Source organism: Psammomys obesus, unplaced genomic scaffold (assembly GCF_907164565.1).
Source record: "Psammomys obesus unplaced genomic scaffold, mPsaObe1.curated_primary_1811, whole genome shotgun sequence".
In the NCBI taxonomy this organism is placed as follows: Eukaryota; Metazoa; Chordata; class Mammalia; order Rodentia; family Muridae; genus Psammomys; species Psammomys obesus.
In genome coordinates, this window is record NW_026585894.1 from 23,700,025 (window position 1) to 23,720,476 (window position 20,452).

Sequence of the window (20,452 nt, forward strand, 5' to 3'; positions counted from 1 at the left end):
AATGAGGTGGTGAGACAAGAGACCGGCTGCTCTGACAATTGTTTGGTCCTATTTCAAGCAAGGTTTACTGGGGATGAGTATGGGGAGGCACAGATGGGGCAACGGCTACCTCCTACCCCCACCCCCATCCCCAGCTCAAAGGCCTAAGGTACAGGGTTGTTGGAAGCTCCACTCTTCCATTGCCTGCCCAGCCCGGCCCCGCCCCTTGCTTCCCACCATTCCTGGCCCCTCCTCTTCTTTCTTAACCCTACTGGAGGCAGCGCCACAGCTTCTATTCCTCCTTGCAGCAGCAGCTGGCTCCCGCTCCTGTCCTCGCTGGGCAGTAGCGTGAGTGCGCAGGCGTGGCTTAAGGCTCTTCTAGCGCCTCGTAGCAGAGCCAGACTCGCGGTGAGTGGGGTAGCGGCGCAGGACTCTTACGAGAAAGCGTGGTTGCAGCCCCAGAGGGACCCGGGTGTGTATGGAAGACTTTGACCCGGTTAGGGGAAACTCTTGCAGGCTGTCGGTGGCGGGGCTGCCCGCGCTTGTCTGGCTCCGTGGGCGTGCGGACAGGAGTGAGCGGTGGCGGGACTCAGGAAGGTGTGTAGGGGCGGCTGAACTGGAAGGGGAAGAAAGCTGTGGAAGCTGCAAGTCCGCACTTGGTCTTGGCCAGACAGGAGGTTCGCCCGAGAGCCTTGGAGGGTGGCCCAGCTTCAAGTTCAGCCCCCTGCTTGGTGCCCCTGAGCTTACTCATTACCCTCGCGCTGCTTTCTGGGTGTGCACAGTGTGCAGGAGCGTTTCCTCCTGCTGGGGAGAGGATATGGGGGAAGTGGGCTGTCTGACTAAGCTGTTGCAATAGAGGGTGTGGCGTTCCTGCAGACTTTCCTTTCCTCGGGACTGGACTGTGTCCCTCTTCTGATTCATTGCGCCTGGACATTTTTAACAAAGGCTATAGCTGTTTTGTAGGCAGTGGTGGCTGACAGAGGGAGGGGGGAGGGGACGAGCGTGCACGTGTGTGTGTACACTTGTGTGTGTGTGTGTGTGTGTGTGTGTGTGTGTATGTGTGTGTATACGGGAGTGTGCGCATACTCCCTTCAGAAGTCAGTCAAGTTGCCGCGCTACGGGTGGGGAATCTATGAGGGCCTAAAGTTGGGGGGAGCTTCTGGAAAGACATAGCAAGTTCCTGAGGAGACTGTTTTCTTTTTCCTGGTCTGTTGATTTTGAGAGTAAGAATGTTCCCCATGGGAATGTGACTGGATATTTGTGTGTCTGTGTGTGTGTGTGTGTGTGTGTGTGTGTGTGATTATGTTGTTCACATACGTTTTAAGAATTCAAACGAGAAAAAAACAAAACTAATGGAATTTGAGAAGAAATAAGAGAATGTGAATGAAAGGGAGAAGATGTGGAGTGGCAAGATAGAGCTAGATGAATTCTTTTTTGATAGTCACAGTGTAAGGCACGACTTTGAAAAATGTGAAGGTGTGCAAGTCAGTAAATTTAGCTAGATTATTGTTCATTGTTTTGTTGAAGACTTCCAGATACTTAGGCAGCCTCACTTTAGAAACTTTAAAAATGATGTTAAGAGCCTAGCGTGGTGGTGCTCGCCTTTAATCCCAGGCAGAGGCAGGCAGAACTCTGTGAGTTCAAGGCCATCCTGGTCTACAAAGCGAGTCCAGGACATCCAAAGCTACACAGAGAAACCCTGTCTTGGAAAAAAAAAAAGAAAGAAAAAATGATTTTAAGAATATAAAACATTAGGGGAAAGTATTGTAAAATTAGATAAAAGCCCGTAGGATTTCATTTAAATTTTAACTCATTTGTTTTAACTTAATACAACATAACAAAATGAACTTCCTTCTCCACAACTCTTCCTTGATTGTAAACCCTGCTTTATAAACATTTACTCTCTTGGGCTATAGAGATGGCTTAGAGGTTAAGAACACTGCTTGATCTTCCCAAATACCTGAGTTCAATTCTCAGCATTCACGTAGTGGCTCACAACCATCTATAATGAGATCTGGTGCCCTCTTCTGGCCCTCTTCTGGAGTATACATGGAGGCAGAACATTGTATACATAATAAAATAAATCTTTAAAAAAAAGAAATGAAAAGAACTAAACATTTACTCTCAAGATATGAAATAAATTAAGCAGACCTTCTTTTGGTTTTCTTGTTATTTTTATTTATTTTTTCTCCGATTATTCAAATGATATTTGTAATAATATTATCAAAATTGGAAGGGGGATATTTTCAACTTTTCTAAGAGCTTAGTGAACTCCTATTCATACTTCAGACTCGTGCTAATTAACTTATTCCAAAAATTTCCCAACTGCTTCAGGAGTAGTCATCCTTTAACTGTTTATTTGAAAGCACTAACCTTATTTTTTCTCTTGCTACCCAAATAATAGGGCTGCCTTGTCTATGGTAAGTGTCCAATAATTTATGGTTGCATATTATTAAGTGCAATTAGAAAGATAAGTCATGAAGTAATAGAATTAATTTTGAACTTATTTAATATTTAGGAAACATTTCCTAAATATAGATAATATGGATAAAGAATGAGAACATAGATATATTCTCATGTGTTAGAGATAGTTTATAATCATAAAGAAGGGGTAAAAACTGTAGACAAGAGGGAAAATGAAGATCATAAAAGCACACATTGTAGAAGAGACCAAAGCTAGTGAATAGTCAGTGCACACACAGGAGTGTGTAATTTGTCATGTGCAGAAAGACATAAATAAGGTGCTACTTGAATTTAGGGAATACTAAAAATGAATGCAGCTCACTAGGTGCTATTTACTAAAAGTTAACATAACTAAAGAAAACTGCAACCTATGTTATGTTGTACTCCTGAATCTTAAGGTGGTTTGAGCCTTTAGCTAAGGAGTCCTTTTGTATTTTTTTAAAATTTAATAACTTTTTTCTTTTTTCATTTATTATTATTATTTATTATAATTTATTCACCTTGTATCCCAGCTGTAGGCCCCTCCTTCATCTCCTCCCAGCCCCACCTTCCCTTCTTCTCTCTCCCCAACCCCGAATGTCTCTCCGCTAGTCCACTGATAGAGGAGAACCTCCCCTACTATCTGACCCTAGCCTATCAGATCTCATTAGGACTGTCTGGATCCTTTTTCTGTATAGCCTAATAAGGCCACCTCACCAGGGGGAAGTGATCAAAGAATAGGCAACTGAGTTAATGTCAGTGACTGCCATTGCTTCCCTGACTAGGGAACCCACATGGAGCCGAGCTGCCCACGGGCTACACCTGAGCATGGGGTCAAGGTCCTCTCCATGCAAGGTTGATTCATCAGTCTCTGCAGGACCCCCTGAGCCCAGAATTTTTTGGCTTTGTTGGTCTCCTTGTGGAGCTCTTGTCCCCTCCAGGTCTTTCTGTCTCCCCCTTCTTCCATAAGATTCCTGCACTCTACCCAAAGTTTGGCTATGAGTCTCAGTGCCCCCTTCAATACCCTGATGGGTGGAGTCTTTCAGAGACCATCTGTGGAAAGCTCTTGTCCTGTTCCTTGTCTCCTACTTTCGACATCTATCCTGTTTGCCCTTCTGAATGAGGATTAAGCCTCTTCCCTAGGGTCTTCCTTGCTGTTTACCTTCTTTAGGACTATAGATTTTTAGTATGTTTGTCCTATATCATATGGCTAATATCAACTTAAAAGTGGGAATATACCATGTGTGTCTTTCTGCCTCAGGGTTACCTCACTCAGGATGATCTTTTCTAGTTCCATCCATTTGCCTGCAAATTCCATGAGTTTTGTTTTTAATTGCTGAATCAGCTTGGTCTGATTATTTCTGCTATCTTGTCTAAGACAGCTCTCTTAACTCCAACAGTATTACTGGCTTTCTAGTTACATCTAGGTCCACTCAAATCTCAACAGTCCTGTCCTCTGCTTTTATGTTCTAAATGATTTACCCATTACAAAGAGACAGGATCTCACTATAAAGAATTGACTGCTGTAGAACTTGGTTTTCAGACCAAGCTGGCCTCAAAGTCACAGATTGCCCCTGCCTCTGCCTCTGCCAAGTGCTAGAACTGAAGATGAATAACCACCATGCCTGGCTTTTTATATTCATTTCTGTTTTCTCACTTGGACATCCTGTTCTTGTAGTATTTATTGAAAGGTTTATATTTCTTTGTCAAAAACAAGTTAGTTGTATTAATCTGTATCTATTTATAAGACCCTATTCTATTACATTGACTGAAGTCTATTATATTGTCAATACTACGTTGCTTTTTTTACTTTTTATGAACATTTTTTTAATTTTATTTTTCTTATTAGTTACATTTTGTTAACTCTGTGTCCCAGCTGTATCCCGCTCCCTCATTCCCTCCCCAACCCCACACTCCCTCCCTGCTCTCCTCCCTGCCCCTTTCTAAGTCCACTGATAGGGGAAGACCTCCTCCTCTTTCATTTGACCCTGTTTTATCAGGTATCTTCAGGGCTGGCTGCAAAATCCTCCTCTGTGGCCTAACAGGACTGCTCCTCCCCTGGGGGGGGGAGGTCAAAGAGCCTGCCCTTCAGATCCTGTTAGAAATAGTCCTTGTCCCCCTTACTTTGGAAAACTACTTGGTTACTGAGCTACCACGGGCCACATCCGAGCAGAAGTTCTAGGTTATATCCATAGATGGTCCGTGGTTGAGTGTCAGTCTCAGAAAAGACCCTGTGCCTGGATATATTTGGTCCTTGCAGAGCTCCTATCCTTTCCATATCATACTAACTCCCCTTCTTTCATATGATTCCCTGCACTCTGCCAAGGGTTTGGTTATGAGTCTTAGTGTCTGCTTTGAAACACTGCTAGGTAGAGTCTTTAAGATGCCTTTTGCGGTAGACTCCTGTCATACATTCAATGCACATCCCATTTGTCTTTCTAAATAAGGATTGATCATTTTCGCCCGTGACCGCTTTCTTGATTATCTTCTTTAGGTGTGTAGATTTCATTATGTTTATCATATCTTGTAGGTCTATATCAGCGAGTATATACCATGTTTGTCTTTCTCTTTCTGGGATATTTCACTCAGAATGATCTTTTCTAGATCCCACCATTTGCCTGCAAATTTCATGATTTCCTCCTTTTTGATTGCTGAGTAGTATTCCATTGTGTAAAAATACCACAATTTCTGTATCCATTCCTTTGTTGATGGACATCTGGGTTGTTTCCAGGTTCTGGCTATTACAAATAAAGCTGCTACAAACATGGTTGAGCAAATGTCCTTGTTGTGTACTTGAGCAAATTTTGGGTATATACCTAGGAGTGGTATAGCTGGGTCTTGAGGTAGCACTATTCCTAATTGTCTGAGAAAGCACCAGGTTGACTTCCAAAGTGGTTGTACCAGTTTACATTCCCACCAGCAATGGAGGAGGGTTCCCCTTTCTCCACAACCTCTCCAGCATGTGTTGTCCCTTGAGTTTTTGATCTTGCACACCACCCTTGTGGGCCCTCCTTTGTCTGCTGCAGCCACACTCCCAAAACTCTGACCTCTGCTGTATCTCTAGTTCTGCCTCTCTGTATGCCCACTCTATTCTACCATCTTTCCCACCTCTATGGCACATTCGTTTATTAAAGTGGCATTGCAAACCTCTGTATGTCACATGGCATATATATAATGCCCAAACACCTTTACATGTAAATACTTATTGCAATGATTCATTGTCTGGTTCAAGTTTTCTAGTAAATATCCTGTTCTTGCCCACAGTCAGGGTGATCTTGTGGCTGGGTAGTGCTTCCAGTCCTTGGGTAGGATCCTTAGGATCCTTGAGATTTCCATGCCATTGGCTGCACATTTCCCTGTCCTTTGTGCCTGCTGCCCAGCAGGTTCACTGGGCTTGCAGGCCTTAGGCAGTGTCACCATGCTCTCCTCCCCACGGTAAGGCAAGCAGCATAAACATGTTGTCTGCTGCAACAGCGCCCCCATGCTGTGTGTTGCTTCTGCTCTGCCCCCCCCTTTTTCACTTCCATGAAAACACTCATATTTTTGGTTGTGAGCCCAGCCTTTAACGGCTGAGTTGTCTCTCCAGCCCAGCCCGAGAGAACACTTTACTTTTTTGCTTTTTAAAATTTTTTGTTTTTATTAATTACAGTTTATTCCCTTTGTATCCACCTGTAGGAGAGAACATTTTTTAAGAGCATCTTCCCATAATACCTGCCTATTTTTTTCAAGACAGGGTTTTTCTGTATACCCTTGGCTGTCCAGGAAATCAACTTTGTTCTAGATCACATTGGCCTGGAACTCACAGAGATCTGCCTGTCTCTGCCTCCCAAGTGCTGGGATTACAGTTGTGTATCACCACACCAATCCAACTTGCTTTAAAAAAAAAAAAGATTGTTCCAGAGGTGCTACAGACCCTGCAGACTCATCCTCTGCAGATGAGTCTCCCCTGAAGCTTCCTTAGGTCTTTCAGACTCCTCAGAGTGTTTCTGCGGTCCTGTGGGTGCTGGTAGCTGTTGCCATCCTGGATCCTGCTTTATCTAGTCACATTTTATCTGTAGTCAAGAAGCAGAGATATTGGGTTTGAGAGATGGTTCTGTGGTTAAAAGTATTTCCTGCTTTTCCAGAGGATCTGAGTTGGGTTCCCATCACATGTATGGTGGCTCACAACAATCTGTAACTCTAGTTCTTGGTGATCCAATGACCTCTTCTGGCCTCCATGGGTATCAGGTGTGTATACAGTGCACATACATACATACAAACAAAACACTCATACCCATAAAATAATAATACATCTTTTTAAAAAGAAGAGAAATGAATGTTAACTTCTTTTTTCCACCTTTATATTAAGCATGAGACACCAGTCATTCAGGTTATGTCTTCTACACTGTAAAACCTCTTTAGATATGTCCTCAAATGCTAGCCCAGAGATGTGCCTCCTATGGTAATAGAATAACCAGTTATGTTAACAGTGTAGATTATCCATCTAAACTGGAAAGCCTTGCTTGCACAGGGCCACTTAAGGAAGTGGTTCCATGTGTTCAGTTGTGTAAACACTCGGAAGCCTTTGCAATTATTATTCAAGGGGACTCAGCCTACTGCTTGGATTGCTAGCAAACTTCACAATTATCCACACTTTTCAGGCTTCAGGGAGGTAAGGCTTGGTAGGTCCTGAAAACTTTTCCCACGTTTCAACATAAGAGTGTGTATATGGGGTTACAGGCAGTGTGTGGCAGGGTCAGGATCTCTGTAGTCAGTCCTTGAGAAGATAATGTATAAAGATATGAATACAGTAGAGACCCAGAATTTAGAGAAGCAAGGGGTATTGAGTTTCTGCTGAGGAAAGCTGCAGGCAGTGAACTGAGTTATTATAAGAAAAATGTCATAGGGATTGCTTGCTGCAAGACCATATGCATAGAGCTTCCCAATATCTTCGACATTCATATCACACTATATGCCCCAGATGCTGGACGTGTAGCTACAAGATCAGATGCTTTCTCTGTTTGATTTCAGTCTTCCTTTTGTCACATCTCTCCTTTCATTGCTTCCATTCTCCCATTTAAGAATAGAAATGGTTTACTCTGTGCAGTGTATACTGAAAATAAGAGCTCAGACTTAAGCATTATATATATATGCATATATATACTTGGGGTGGGTGATATAAGGATGGTTTAGTGATTAATAACACTTGCTGTTCTTATAGAGGACCAGGGTTCAGTTCCCAGTAACCACACAGTAGCTCGTAAAGTGTCCATAATTCCAGTTTCAGGTGATTTGATGCCCTCTTCTGATCTCTGTGCATCAGGTGTGCACATGGCGTATATACATGTAAGGAAACCATGCATGGAAACAAAATAAGTACATCTTAAAAATTATATATGATGAACTCTAATTCAGCATTTATTAAGTACCCTTGAATATAAGGGGTCTCATACTGTCTATATACTTTTTAATGTTTTAAGCACAGATACTATTTAAAAATGTTATCAGACATATTGAAGTAACCAAAGAGCCATAAGATGAGGTAATCACTTATCTTATAGTTACTTTGATTTTTCTATACTGTGTAATAATAATTGGTGTTATTTTCAAGCTCATTCAAAGACCTATGATGAACTTTTGATAAAATGCACTGTCTTCTTGAAAGGTTTGACAATTAAATGGACTAAGATTGAAATAACTCTTTGAACTTTTGACATTTTTTTAGTGCTTCACATTTGTAACATTGGATTTCTTTATGAAAATATGTTATATTTGAAACATTTGACTTGAAGTAAGTTTCCTGCTTTCTGTTTCTATTCATCTTTCAAGACTGTCTTGGAAGGCAAGGTCTATGTCATTTTCCAAAATCTTGGGTAAGCAAATGGCTCATTATTTTAGTAATAGTGTCTTGTATAAAGCACTTTATAGTCGGTTTCTAGTTTGTGGAATAGTTTAAAGAGTATTGGTGTTAGCTCTTCTTTGAAGGTCTGGTCGAATTCTGCACTGAAACTGTCTGGCCCTGGGCTTTCTTTAGATGAGAGACTTTTGATGACAGCTTCTATTTCCTATTTATTTATTCTATTTATTATTTCTATTTAATTTAATTTAATTTATTTACCTGATCTTGATTCAGCTTTGGTAAGTAGAATCAATCAAGAAAAATTTCCATTTCATTTGTATTTTCAAATTTTGTTGTGTATAGTTTTTTGAAATAAGACCTAATGATTACTTGGATTTCCTCACTGTCTGTTGTTACATCCCTCTTTTCTTTATTTCATTATCATTATTATTATGATTATTATCATTCATTACAATTTATTCAATTTGTATCATGGCAGTGGCCCAGTCCCTCATCTCCTCCCTATCCAACTCTCCCTCCCTCTTCTCTCCTTATGCACCTCCCCTAGTCCACTGATAGGGGAGGTCCTCCTCCCCTTCTATATGAACCTGGCCTATCTTATGTCCCTCTTTTAACTTTTGATTTTGTTGATTTTTACAGTGTCTCTCTACCTTTTAGTTTGGCTAAGAGTTTTCCTATGCTGTTGATTTTCTCAAAACACAGCTCTTGGTTTTGTTGATTCTCTGAATTGTTGTCTCTGTTTGTAGTTTATTGATTTAAGCCCTGATTTTGATTATTTAAAGCCATCTACTCTTCTTGGGCGTGTCTGATCTTTCTTTTTTTCTAGGGCTTTCAGGTGTGCCCTTAAGTTGTTTGTATGAGATGTTTTGAATTTCTTTGTGAAAACACTTAGTGTTGTGAACTTTCCTCTTAGCACTGCTTTCATTGTTTCCCATAAGGTTGGGTATGTTGTGCCTTCATTTTCATTGAATTCAAGAAAGTCATTGATTTCTTTATTTCTCCCCTGACCCAGCTGTCATTGAGTAGAGAGCTGTTCAGTTTCCTTGTGTGTGTAGGCTTTTTGCTATTTCTGTTATTCTTGAGGTCCAGCTTTAGACCATCATGGTCAGATAGGATACAAGGGATTATTTCATACTTCTTGTATCTGTTGAGGCTTGCTTTGTGACCAATTATATAGTCTAGTTTGGAGAAAGTTCCATGAGTTGCCTAGAAGAAGGTAAATTCTTTTGTCGTTGGGTGAAAAGTTCTGTAGTTATCTGTTAGGTCCATTTGTTTCATGGCATCTGTTAGTATCATTGTTTCTTTGTTTTGTTTCTCTTCTGGTGACCTGTCTTTTGATGAGAGTGGGATGTTGAAGTCTCCCACTATTGATGTGTGGGGATCTATTTGTGGTTTAAGTTTTATTAATGTTTCTTTTACAAATGTGGGTGCCCTTTTATTTGGAGCATAGATGTACAGAATTGAGATGTGTTCTTGGTTTAAATTTCCTTTGATGAGTGTGAAGTGACTTTCCCCATCTCCTTTGATTAATTTTGGTTGAAAGTCTATTTTATTAAATACTAGAATGGCTACTCCTGCTTATTCTTAGGTTCCTTTGCTTAGAAAACCATCTTCCAGCCCTTTACTCTCAGAGAATGTCTATCTTTGTGGCTGAGTTGTGTTTCTTGTATGCAGTAGGATGTTGAGTCTTGTTTAAGTATCCATTCAGTTAGTCTGTATCTTTTTATTGGAGAGTTGAGTCCATCGATGTTGAGAGAGATTAATGACCAGTGACTGTTAGATCCTTTTGTTGTTGTTGTTGGTTGTGGTATTGTGTGTGTGTGTGTGTGTGTGTGTGTGTGTGTGTGTGTGTGAACTTAGATACTTTTAGTTTTGCTGTAGTGAGGTTACTTTTTTCCTGTGTTTTCCTGGGTGTAGGTAACCTTCTTGGGTTGCATTTTTCCTTCTAGCGTGTTCTGTAAGGCTGGATTTGTCAGTAGGTACTGTTTAAATTGTTTTTGTCATTCAGTATCTTGTTTTCTCCATCTATGAGGACTGAGAGTTTTGCTGGGTATAGTAATAGTAGCCTAGGCTGACATCTGTGTTCCCTTAGGGTGTACATGATATCCATCCAGGCCCCTCTGGTTTTCATAGTCTCTGTTGAGAAGTCAGGTGTGATTCTGATGAGTTTGCGATTATATGTTACTTGGCATTTTTTCTTTGTTCTGTATGTTTACTGTTTGGATTATTGTGTGGGAGGAGGATTTTCTTTTCTGGTCTAATCTAGTGGGTGTTCTGTAGGCCTCTTGTATGCTTATAGGTCTCTCCTTTAAATTGGGGACATTTTCTTTTTTAAATTTTTATTATTAGTTAGATTTTATTAACTCTGTATCCCAGCTGTTTCCCCCTCCCTCATTCCCTCCCAATCCCACCCTTCCTCCATCACCTCTTCCCTGCCCCTTTCCAAGTCTACTGATTGGGGAGGACCTCCTCCCCTTTCATCTGACCCTGTTTTATCTTTAGGACTAGCTGCAAAGTCCTCCTCTGTGTCCTAGCAGGGCTGCTCCTCCCTTCACCCCAAATGTTTTCAATGGTATATCTTCACCACGATAATTGGGGACATTTTTATCTATGATTTTGTTGAAAATATTTTCTGGCCTTTGGAGATGGGAATCTTCTTTTTCTTCTATACCTATTATTTTTAGGTTTTGTCTTTTCATGTTGTCCTTGATTTCTTGGATGGTCTGTGTCAGGAATTATTTTTTAGATTTAACATTTTCTTTGACTGATGCATCGATTTCTTCCATTGTATCTTAAACACCTGACATTCTTTCTTCTATCTCATGTATTGTGTTGGTTATGCTTATCTCTGTAGTTCCAGTATTCTTCCCTGAGGTCTCCCTTTCCATGATTTCCTCACTTTGTGTTTTTTTTAATATTACCATTCCCATCTTCAGATATTGAACTATTTTGTTGATTTCCTTCACCTGTATTTTCCTGTTTTTCCTTCAATTCCTTCATGTGTTTTTTTTTTAATTTTCCTTCATTTCTTTCAATGATTTAATTATTTCCTCTCTAAATGACACCAACTGTTCGGCTCTATCTTCCTGTATTTCTTTACGGATGACCATAATCTGTTTGACTTTATTTTCCTCTATTTCTTTATGGATTTTATTCATTTCTTCCATTATCATCTTCATAAGCACCATTCAACAAGGACATTTGTTCAACTATGTATAAAGCAGCTTTGTTTGTAATAGCCAGAATCTGGAAACAACCTAGATGTCCCTCAACCAAGGAATGGATACAAAAATTGTAGCACAATTACACAATGGAATACTGCTCAGCTATTAAAAACAAGGAAATCATGAAATTTGCAGGCTAATGGATGGAACTAGAAAAGATCATCCTGAGTTAGGTAACCCAGAAACAGAAAGACTTATATGGCAAACATGTATAAGCGAATATTAGCCGAATAACATAGGATAGCCATAGTAAAATCTACAGACCTAAAGAAGCTAAACAGCAAGAAGGCCCTAGGGAGGAATCTTAAATCACATTCAGAATGCAAACAGGATAGACACCAGAAGTAATAGAAGAGAGGGAACAGGAAGGGAGTCTACTATAGAGGGTAGGCTTCACCCAACAAGGAATCGAAGTAGATGCTGAGACTCACAGCTTAACTTTGGACAGAGAATAGATAGTCTTATGGAAGAAGGCTGGGATAGAAGGACACAAAGGGGACAGAAGCCCCACAAGGAGACCAACAAAACTAAAATACCTGATTCCAGGAAAACCTGCAGAGACTGATGGACCAACCAAGGACCGTGCATGGAGAGGACCTAGACCTCCTGCTTAGATGTAGCTGATTGGCAGCTCAGTCTCTGTGTGGGTCCCAAATTAAGGAGAGCAGGAGTTGCTTCTGTTATGAACTCAGTTGCCTGCTCTTTGATCACTTCCCCCTGGCAATGTGGTCTTGCCAGGAAGAGAATCCAGGCAGCCCTGATGAGACTTGATAAGCTATGGGCAGATAGCAAAGGAGAATTCCCCCTTTCAGTGCAGTAGGAAAACGGGATTGGGAGGAAGAGGTAGGGTGAGGGTTCTGGGAGGAGTTGAGGGAGGGGTTTTCAATCAGGATATATAATGAATAAATTGTAAAAATTTTAAAAAGGTATTCTATTTTATCAGGTATCTTCAGGGCTGGCTGCAAAATCCTCCTCTGTGGCCTAACAGGACTGTTCCTCCCCTGGGGGGGGGGGGGGTCAAAGAGCCTGCCCTTCAGATCCTGGTAAAAATAGTCCTTGTTCCCCTTACTTTGGAAAACTACTTGGTTACTGAGCTACCACGGGCCACATCCGAGCAGAAGTTCTAGGTTATATCCATAGATGGTCCTTGGTTGAGTGTCAGTCTCAGAAAAGACCCTGTGCCTGGATATATTTGGTCCTTACAGAGCTCCTATCCTTTCCATATCATACTAACTCCCCTTCTTTCATATGATTCCCTGCACTCTGCCGAGGGTTTGGTTATGAGTCTTAGTGTCTGCTTTGAAACACTGCTAGGCAGGGTCAAATGAAAGGGGAGGAGGTCCTCCCCTATCAGTGGACTTGGAAAGGGGCAGGGAGGAGACCAGGGAGGGAGTGTGGGGTTTGGGAGGGAATGAGGGAGCAGGATACAGCTGGGACACAGAGTTAACAAAATGTAACTAAAAGGAAAAATAAAACTTAAAATAAATAAAATAAATAAAATAAACAACAAAACAGCTATAGGCCCATGAACAATAACCTTAACAAAGAGTTACAAGATAATGATGAGGCTGAATTGAAAGTGATTTTTAAGTAAAGATACTGCCTCAATAGGATGGATACAATAAAAAGAATATGAAAATTTATTTTTACTTAAAAAAAAGGTACTCTATAGTCTGAATCTCTTCTATTATAGCACGATTATGTCTGATCTTTATGATTTGTTCCCTAGTGTTAGGTATTCCAAATCTGTACAAAATCTATATCTTATCAGAGTAATCCACTGTGCCATGTTTGTTTCCTGGAAAAAGCAGGAAAAGTGAGAAACATAAGCCTAGTTTTAGAATTTGATATCACTGCAAAGATCAGTTAATGGAACATTTGCCAAGTTCCTTTTCTGAATTACTATTTCTTATGGGACCAGAATAATCATATTGGTAAGAATATTTTGACTTTTTAAATGTAATTTTATCCTTATTCATTTTCTAACTTACTTCTCCCTTGCATATAACACCTGATTATTGTTGTAGAAGTACCAAAATATCTTTCCTTAGGTTCACAAGCATTCTGATAATACAAATATTTGTTGCATCAGATATGAACAATGTTGTAAAAAATATTCTTTGATTTTTGAGGTTTATTTTAAAAAGCAAATGGCAATATTTGTAAGATGTATTAATATTTTCTTCATGTTTATTTTATAAATTGACCAATGCAGTTCTGAACAGCTCATTTGTATTATTGTTATCCTAATTCAGAGATCCTTGTTTCTTTCCAAATACTATGCAGTCATGTGCTTTTTTAATTTATTTTTTACTTTTTATTTTTATTAATTACAGTTTATTCAGTTTGAATCCCTGCGGTAGCTCCTTCCCCCTCCCCTCCCAATCTTACTTTCCCTCCCCCTTCTCCACCCATGTGCCTCCCCAAGTCCACTGATGGGGGAGGTCCTCCTCCCCTTCCTTCTGATACTACTCTATCAGGTCTCATCAGGAGTGGCTGCATTGTCTTCCTTTGTGATCTGGTAATGCACTTCCCCTTAGGGGGAGGTAATAAAGAGCAGGCCAATCAGTTCATGTCAGAGACAGTCCCTGTTCCCAGTACTATGGATCCCACTTGGACACTGAACTGCCATAGGCTAAATCTGTGCAGGGGTTCTAGGTTATCTCCATGCATGGTCCTTGGTTGTAGTACCAGTCTCAGAAATGATCCCTGGGCCCAGATTTTTTGGTTCTGTTGCTATCGTTGTGGAGCTCCTGCCATCTCCAGATCTTCCTATCTCCCCCTTCTTTCATAAGAGTCCCTGAACTCCACCCAAAGTTTGGCTATAAGTCTCAGCATCTGCTCTGATACCCTGCAGGGTAGAGTCTTTCAGAGGCCCTCTGTGGCAGGCTCCTGTCCTGTTCCTTGTTTTCTCCCTCTTCTGCTGTGCATCCTCTTTGCCTTTCTGAATGGGGATTGAGCATCTTAGCCAGGGTCCTCCTTCTTGATTAGTTTCTTTAGGTGTACAAATTTTAGTATGTTTATCCTATATTATGTATCTAATATCACCTTATGAGTGAGTATATACTCTGTGTCTTTCTGCTTCTGGGATAGTACTTTTAACTGATGTCTCTAGTCATGTATTACCTATTCTTAACACCAATTGTATCATTCAGAGATATTGGAACCTCCAATCTGCTATGCCCCCTACCTTCACAGTGCTTTTTGAAAACTCCACCCAGTGTCCCTGCAGATCAAGTTGGTCACTTTGTCAAAGTTTGTAGATGCCTAACCTCTCTGAGTCATGAGTGCCTAAACCTTTGTTTTCTATTTTAGTTCCTCATTTTCACCGCAAACCTTAAGTTTTAATTAGGGCTAATTCTCTGCCAGAATTTTAGTCCTATTAATTAAATATCAGAGCATCTATATTGCCTTCTTTGCTTAATTACAAGGAATTACTTGACTTGAAGTAAGTTTGAATTATGTTTCCTTAATTACAAAGTATCAGAGTATGATGTATTCCCACTATCCTTGCCACTCTATTGGGCAGCCCTTAGTCTACTTCTACATTAATTTCCTCATTCTGTTAAGAGAAATGGATACCTGAGTCCTCAACAAACCTGAAGAGTGAAGGGCCTGGAAAAAATCCCATATGAAGTGAGATTTTGTATTTTTCTCTGCAACACCATCCACTCAAAGAGAGAGAGAGAGAGACAGAGAGAGAGAGAGAGAGAGAGAGAGAGAGAGAGAGAGAGAGAGAGAGAACTAAACAAACACAAAATCAAACAACAAAAAAATTATTGTTTTATGTGTAGTGGTGTTTTGCTTCTATGTATGCCGATGTCAAATGAATACTATGTCCTTAGTAGTGCAGTTTCCCTGTGCTTATGACTCTCTTGCTCATTTTGAGTCTCTCTCTCACAATGGTGGGAAAATGATATATCTTCAAAGTATTTACATGGTTGTATTTCATTCCAGTATTGTTGAGTTAACAATACCCATTTGAATTTTCTATTAAAACAGATATGCTAATGGTGTAAGTATTTGAGTGGCATGTCCAGTGTTCTGGTAAAAAAACAAGATTGATTTATTTATTTGAGGCAATGCCTCTCTGTATAGCCCTGACTGTCCTGGAACTCACTGCTGGCCTCAGCTCAGAAATCTGCATATTTCTGTATCCCCAGTGCTAGCATTAAAGGTGTGTGCCACCAGGCACAACAGAGAAAGATAAATTTTAATGGCGTTTTGTTGTTGTTTTTATTTTATTTTGTTTTGTTTCTTTTCAGATCAGTCAAAGTGTATTTAGTTCACTCAAAACATACTTGATTTCACATGATGATCCCTACTTTTCTGCTTCATTTTACTTGACTTTTCATTCTCTTAAACTCCTTCCTCATCTTTTGCTCTTTTTTTGGGGAGAGGGGGAAATGAATCAATTAATATCGTGACTCAGACTCATTTTGCATATAGAAAACTTCAAAAATTTATGTTTAGCCAGATTCACCTTTTTAATATTAACACAATTAAAGTGTATGTTATTGCTTGTCTTCTATATAGCATGAGGTGAAATGCTCTAAAACTCAACAAACAGCAAACAACAACATTAATTCTGGAACAAATTTCTCTCACAGATATTTAAAAGCAATCTTCCCTGGAACCTCAAAAGGAAATTCCAATTCTTGCAGAAACACAGATTCTTTTCTTCATGAAGACTTAGGAACATAGACATGATTGCTTAACATAAACTGAGATCATTTAGAACAGAATTTCTTCCTTTGCCTCCTACTCCATATGAGTATCTGTTTTCCTTCACATCCTTTTTTGCTTAATTGAAAAATGACTTATTATACAAAGTTGGATTATGTTACAACAATTTGTACAAAGTATATTTTAGTAGAGTCTCCTTTGTCATCATCTCTTCCTGTAACCTCCCCTAGTCTCCTCTCCTCTTTCATGTCCATGTAGTCTTCATTTATGATATTATCAAATGGGAAGACTATAGCCAAATGTTTGGGTAAGAAACAACCTGAGTATAAGCAGGACTGTAAACACAAAAAGGTTCCCTCTATTTCAAAAAATTATTCTTTTATTTTACATCATCATCATTATTTAGTGTGTGTGTGTGTGTGTGTGTGTGTGTGTGTGTGTGTGTGTGTGTGGTGTCACACAAGTGAAGGTCAAAAGACAACTTTGTGGGATCTGTTTTTTTCTTTCTGCCTTTACATTGTTTCTCGGCTTGGAACTCAAACCCTCAAGATTGCAAAACAAGCACTTTTATCTAATGTGCTATCCTTCTGGCCTATCACAATCATGTTCCTGGTCCTAGACTTAAAGGTCTTAAATGAAAGAGATAACAGCATTCTGCATCACTTTCTCTCAAAGAAATTTCTGTTTTTTACTGTTTTTGTATTATTCTTTTTTTAAACTTAATTTTATTTTTTTATTATTACATTTTATTAAGTCTGTATCCCAGCTAAATCCCGCTTCCTCAGCCCCTCCCAATCCCACCCTCCCTCCCTCAAATTCTCCCTGCCCATTTCCAAGTCCACTGACTGGAGAGGACCTCCTCCACTTTCACTGACCGTGTTTTATCAGGTATCTTCAGGACTGGCTGCAAAGTCCTCCTCTGTGGCCTAGCAGGACTGCTCCTCCCTTGGGGGTGGGGAGGTCAAAGAGCCTGACATTGAGTTCCTGTCAGAAATAGTCCCTGTTCCCCTTACCATGGGAAACCAATTGGTTACTGAGCTACCACAGGGTACATTCCAGCAGAGGTTCTAGGTTATATCCATACCTGGTCCTTGGTGGAGTGTCAGTCTCAGAAAAGACACCTGTGCTCAGATATATTTGGTCCTTGTTGGAGCTCCTGTCCTTTCCACATCATACTAACTCCCCTTCTTTCATGTGATTCCCTGCACTCTGCCAAGGGTTTGGTTATGAGTCTTAGTATCTATTTTGATACACTGCTAGGTAGAGTCTTTCAGAGGCCTTCTGCAGTAGGCTCCTGTCCTACGTCCAATGCACATCCCATTTGTCCTACTAAGTGAGGATTGATCATCTTACCCCGTGTCCACTTTCTCGTTTATCTTCTTTAGGTGTATAGATACCATTATGCTTATCATATCTTGTAGATCTATATAAGCGAGTATATACCATGTTTGTCTTTCCCTTTTGGGATACTTCACTCAGAATGATCTTTTCTAGATCCCACCATTTGCCTGCAAATTTCATGATTTCCTCCTTTTTGATTGCTGATTAGTATTCCATTGTGTAAAAATACCACAATTTCTGTACCCATTCCTCCGTTGATGGACATCTGGGTTTTTTCCAGGGTCTGGCTATTACAAATAAAGCTGCTACAAACATGGTTGAGCAAATGTCCTTGTTGTGTACTTGAGCAAAATTTGGGTATATACCTAGCAGTGGTATAGCTGGGTCTTGAGGAAGCACTATTCCTAATTGTCTGGGAAAGCGCCAGATTGACTTCAAAAGTGGTTGTACCAGTTTACATTCCCACCAGCAATGGAGGAGGGTTCCCCTTTCTCCACAACCTCTCCAGCATGTGTTGTCACTTGAGTTTTTGATCTTAGCCATTTTGATGGGTGTAAGGTGAAATCTCAGGGTCATTTTGATTTGTATCTTTCTGATGGCTAAGGATGTTGAGCATCTCTTTAAGTGTTTATCTGCCATTCTATATTCCTCTACAGAGAATTCTTTGTTTAGCTCCGTACCCCATTTTTTAATTGGATTACTTGATTTATTGCTTTTTAACTTCTTTAGTTCATTATATATGCTGGATATCAGCCCTGTATCAGATATATGGTTGGTGAAGATCCTTTCCCAGTCTGTAGGCTGTCCTTTTGTTCTGACGACAGTGTCTTTTGCTTTACAGAAGCTTTTCAGTTTCATGAGGTCCCATTTATTGATTGTTGCTCTTAGAGCTTGTGCTGTTGGTGTTCTTTTCAGGAAGTTGTCTTCTGTGCCAATGAGTTCTAGGCTCTTTCCCACTTTTTCTTCAAACCGATTTAGTGTATCTGGTTTTATGTTGAGGTCTTTGATCCACTTGGACTTTAGTTTTGTGCAGGGTGATAAATGTGGATCTATTTTCATTTTTCTGCATGTAGACATTCAGTTGGACCAGCAATATTTGTTGAAGATGCTGTCTTTTTTCCATTGAATGGTTTTGGCTTCTTTGTCAAAAATCAAGTATTCATAGGTGTGTGGGTTTATTTCTGGATCATCTATTCTGATCCATTGATCCTCCTTTCTGTTTCTATGTCAATCCTGTGCAGTTTTTATTACTATTGCTCTGTAGTACAGCTTGAGATCGGGGATGGAGATACCTCCAGATGATCTGTTGTTGTACAGGATCGTTTTGGAGATTCTGGGTTTTTTGTTTCTCCATATGAAGCTGAGAATCTTTATTTCAAGTTCTGTAAAGAACTGAGTTGGTATTTTGATGGGAATTTCGTTGAATCTGTAGATGGCTTTTGGCAAGATGGCCATTTTCACAATGTTAATCCTACCAATCCATGAGCACGGGAAATCATTCATCTTTTGATATCTCCTTCAATTTCTTTCTTCAGAGACTTAAAGTTTTTTTCAAACAGGTCTTTCACTTGTTGGGTTAGAGTTACCCCAAGGTACTTTATGTTATTAGTGGCTATTGTGAAGGGTGTTGTTTGCCTGATTTCTTTCTCAGTCCTTTTGTCTTTGGTATACAGGATGGCTTCTGATTTTTTTGAGTTGATTTTGTATCCTGCCACTTTGATGAAGGTGTTTATCAGCTGAAGGAGTTCTCTGGTTGAATTTTTAGGGTCGCTCATGTATACTATTATATCATCTGCGAAAAGTGACACTTGGACCTCTTCCTTTCCAATTTGTATCCCCGTGATCTCCTTTAGTTGTCTTATTGCACTGGCTAGGAATTCAAGTACTATGTTGAAGAGATATGGAGAGAGTGGGTAGCCTTGTCTTGTCCCTGATTTCAGTGGGATTGATTTAAGTTTCTTTCCATTGAGTTTGATGTTGGCTATAGGCTTGCTGTATATTGCCTTTACTATGTTTAGGTATGTGCCTTGTATCCCTGAACTCTCCAAGACTTTAAACATGAATGGATGTTGAATTTTGTCAAATGCCTTTTCAGCATCTAAGGAGATGATCATGTGGTTTTTCTCCTTCATTTTGTTTATGTGGTGGATCACATTGATGGAATTCTGTATACTGAAACACTCCTGAATGCCTGGGATAAAGCTACTTGGTTGTAGTGGATGATATCTTTGATGTGTTCTTGGATTCAGTTTGCAAATATTTTGTTGAGTATTTTTGCATCAATGTTCATAAGAGAGATAGGTCTGAAGTTCTCTTTTTTTGTTGGGTCTTTGTGTGGTTTAGGTATCAAGGTGATTGTGGCTTCATAAAATGAGTTTGGTAATGTACCTTCTGTTTCTATTTCGTGGAATAGTTTGGAGAGAATTGGAGTTAGCACTTCTTTGAAGGTCTGATAGAATTCTGCTCTGAATCCATCTGACCCAGGGCTTTTTTTGGAAGGGAGACTGTTGATGACTGCTTCTATTTCCTTGGGAGATATAGGACTATTCAATCTTTTTCCCTGATCTTGACTTAATTTTGGTAGATGGAATCTATCAGGAAAATTGTCCATTTCTTTTAGATTTTCGAATTTCATGGCATATAGGCTTTTGTAGTATGACCTAATGATTGTTTGGTTTTCATTGTTGTCTGTAGTTATGTCCCCCTTTTCATTTCTGATTTTGCTGATTTTGATAATTTCTCTCTGCCTTTTAGTTAGTTTGGCTAAAGGTTTGTCTATCTTGTTGATTTTCTCAAAGAACCAGCTCTTGGTTTCATTGATTCTTGAAAAATTTTATTTGTTTCTAATTGATTGATTTCAGCCCTGAGTTTGATTATTTCCAGCCATCTGCTCCTCTTTGGTGTATTTGCTTCTTTTTTTTTTTTTTTTTTTTTTTTTTTT

General features: G+C 39.8%; 1 protein-coding gene across 2 annotated transcripts in view; it reads left to right on the forward strand.

Moving 5' to 3' along the window:
- Positions 1 to 352: 352 nt before the first annotated feature.
- Positions 353 to 20,452, forward strand: part of Prrg1 (proline rich and Gla domain 1) — a 127,915-nt gene continuing 107,815 nt past the window's right edge. For both annotated transcript variants that reach the window (XM_055599604.1, XM_055599605.1), the window contains exon 1: positions 353 to 387. The gene's annotated coding sequence lies outside the window, so the exon portion shown is untranslated. The remainder of the gene's footprint in view (positions 388 to 20,452) is intronic.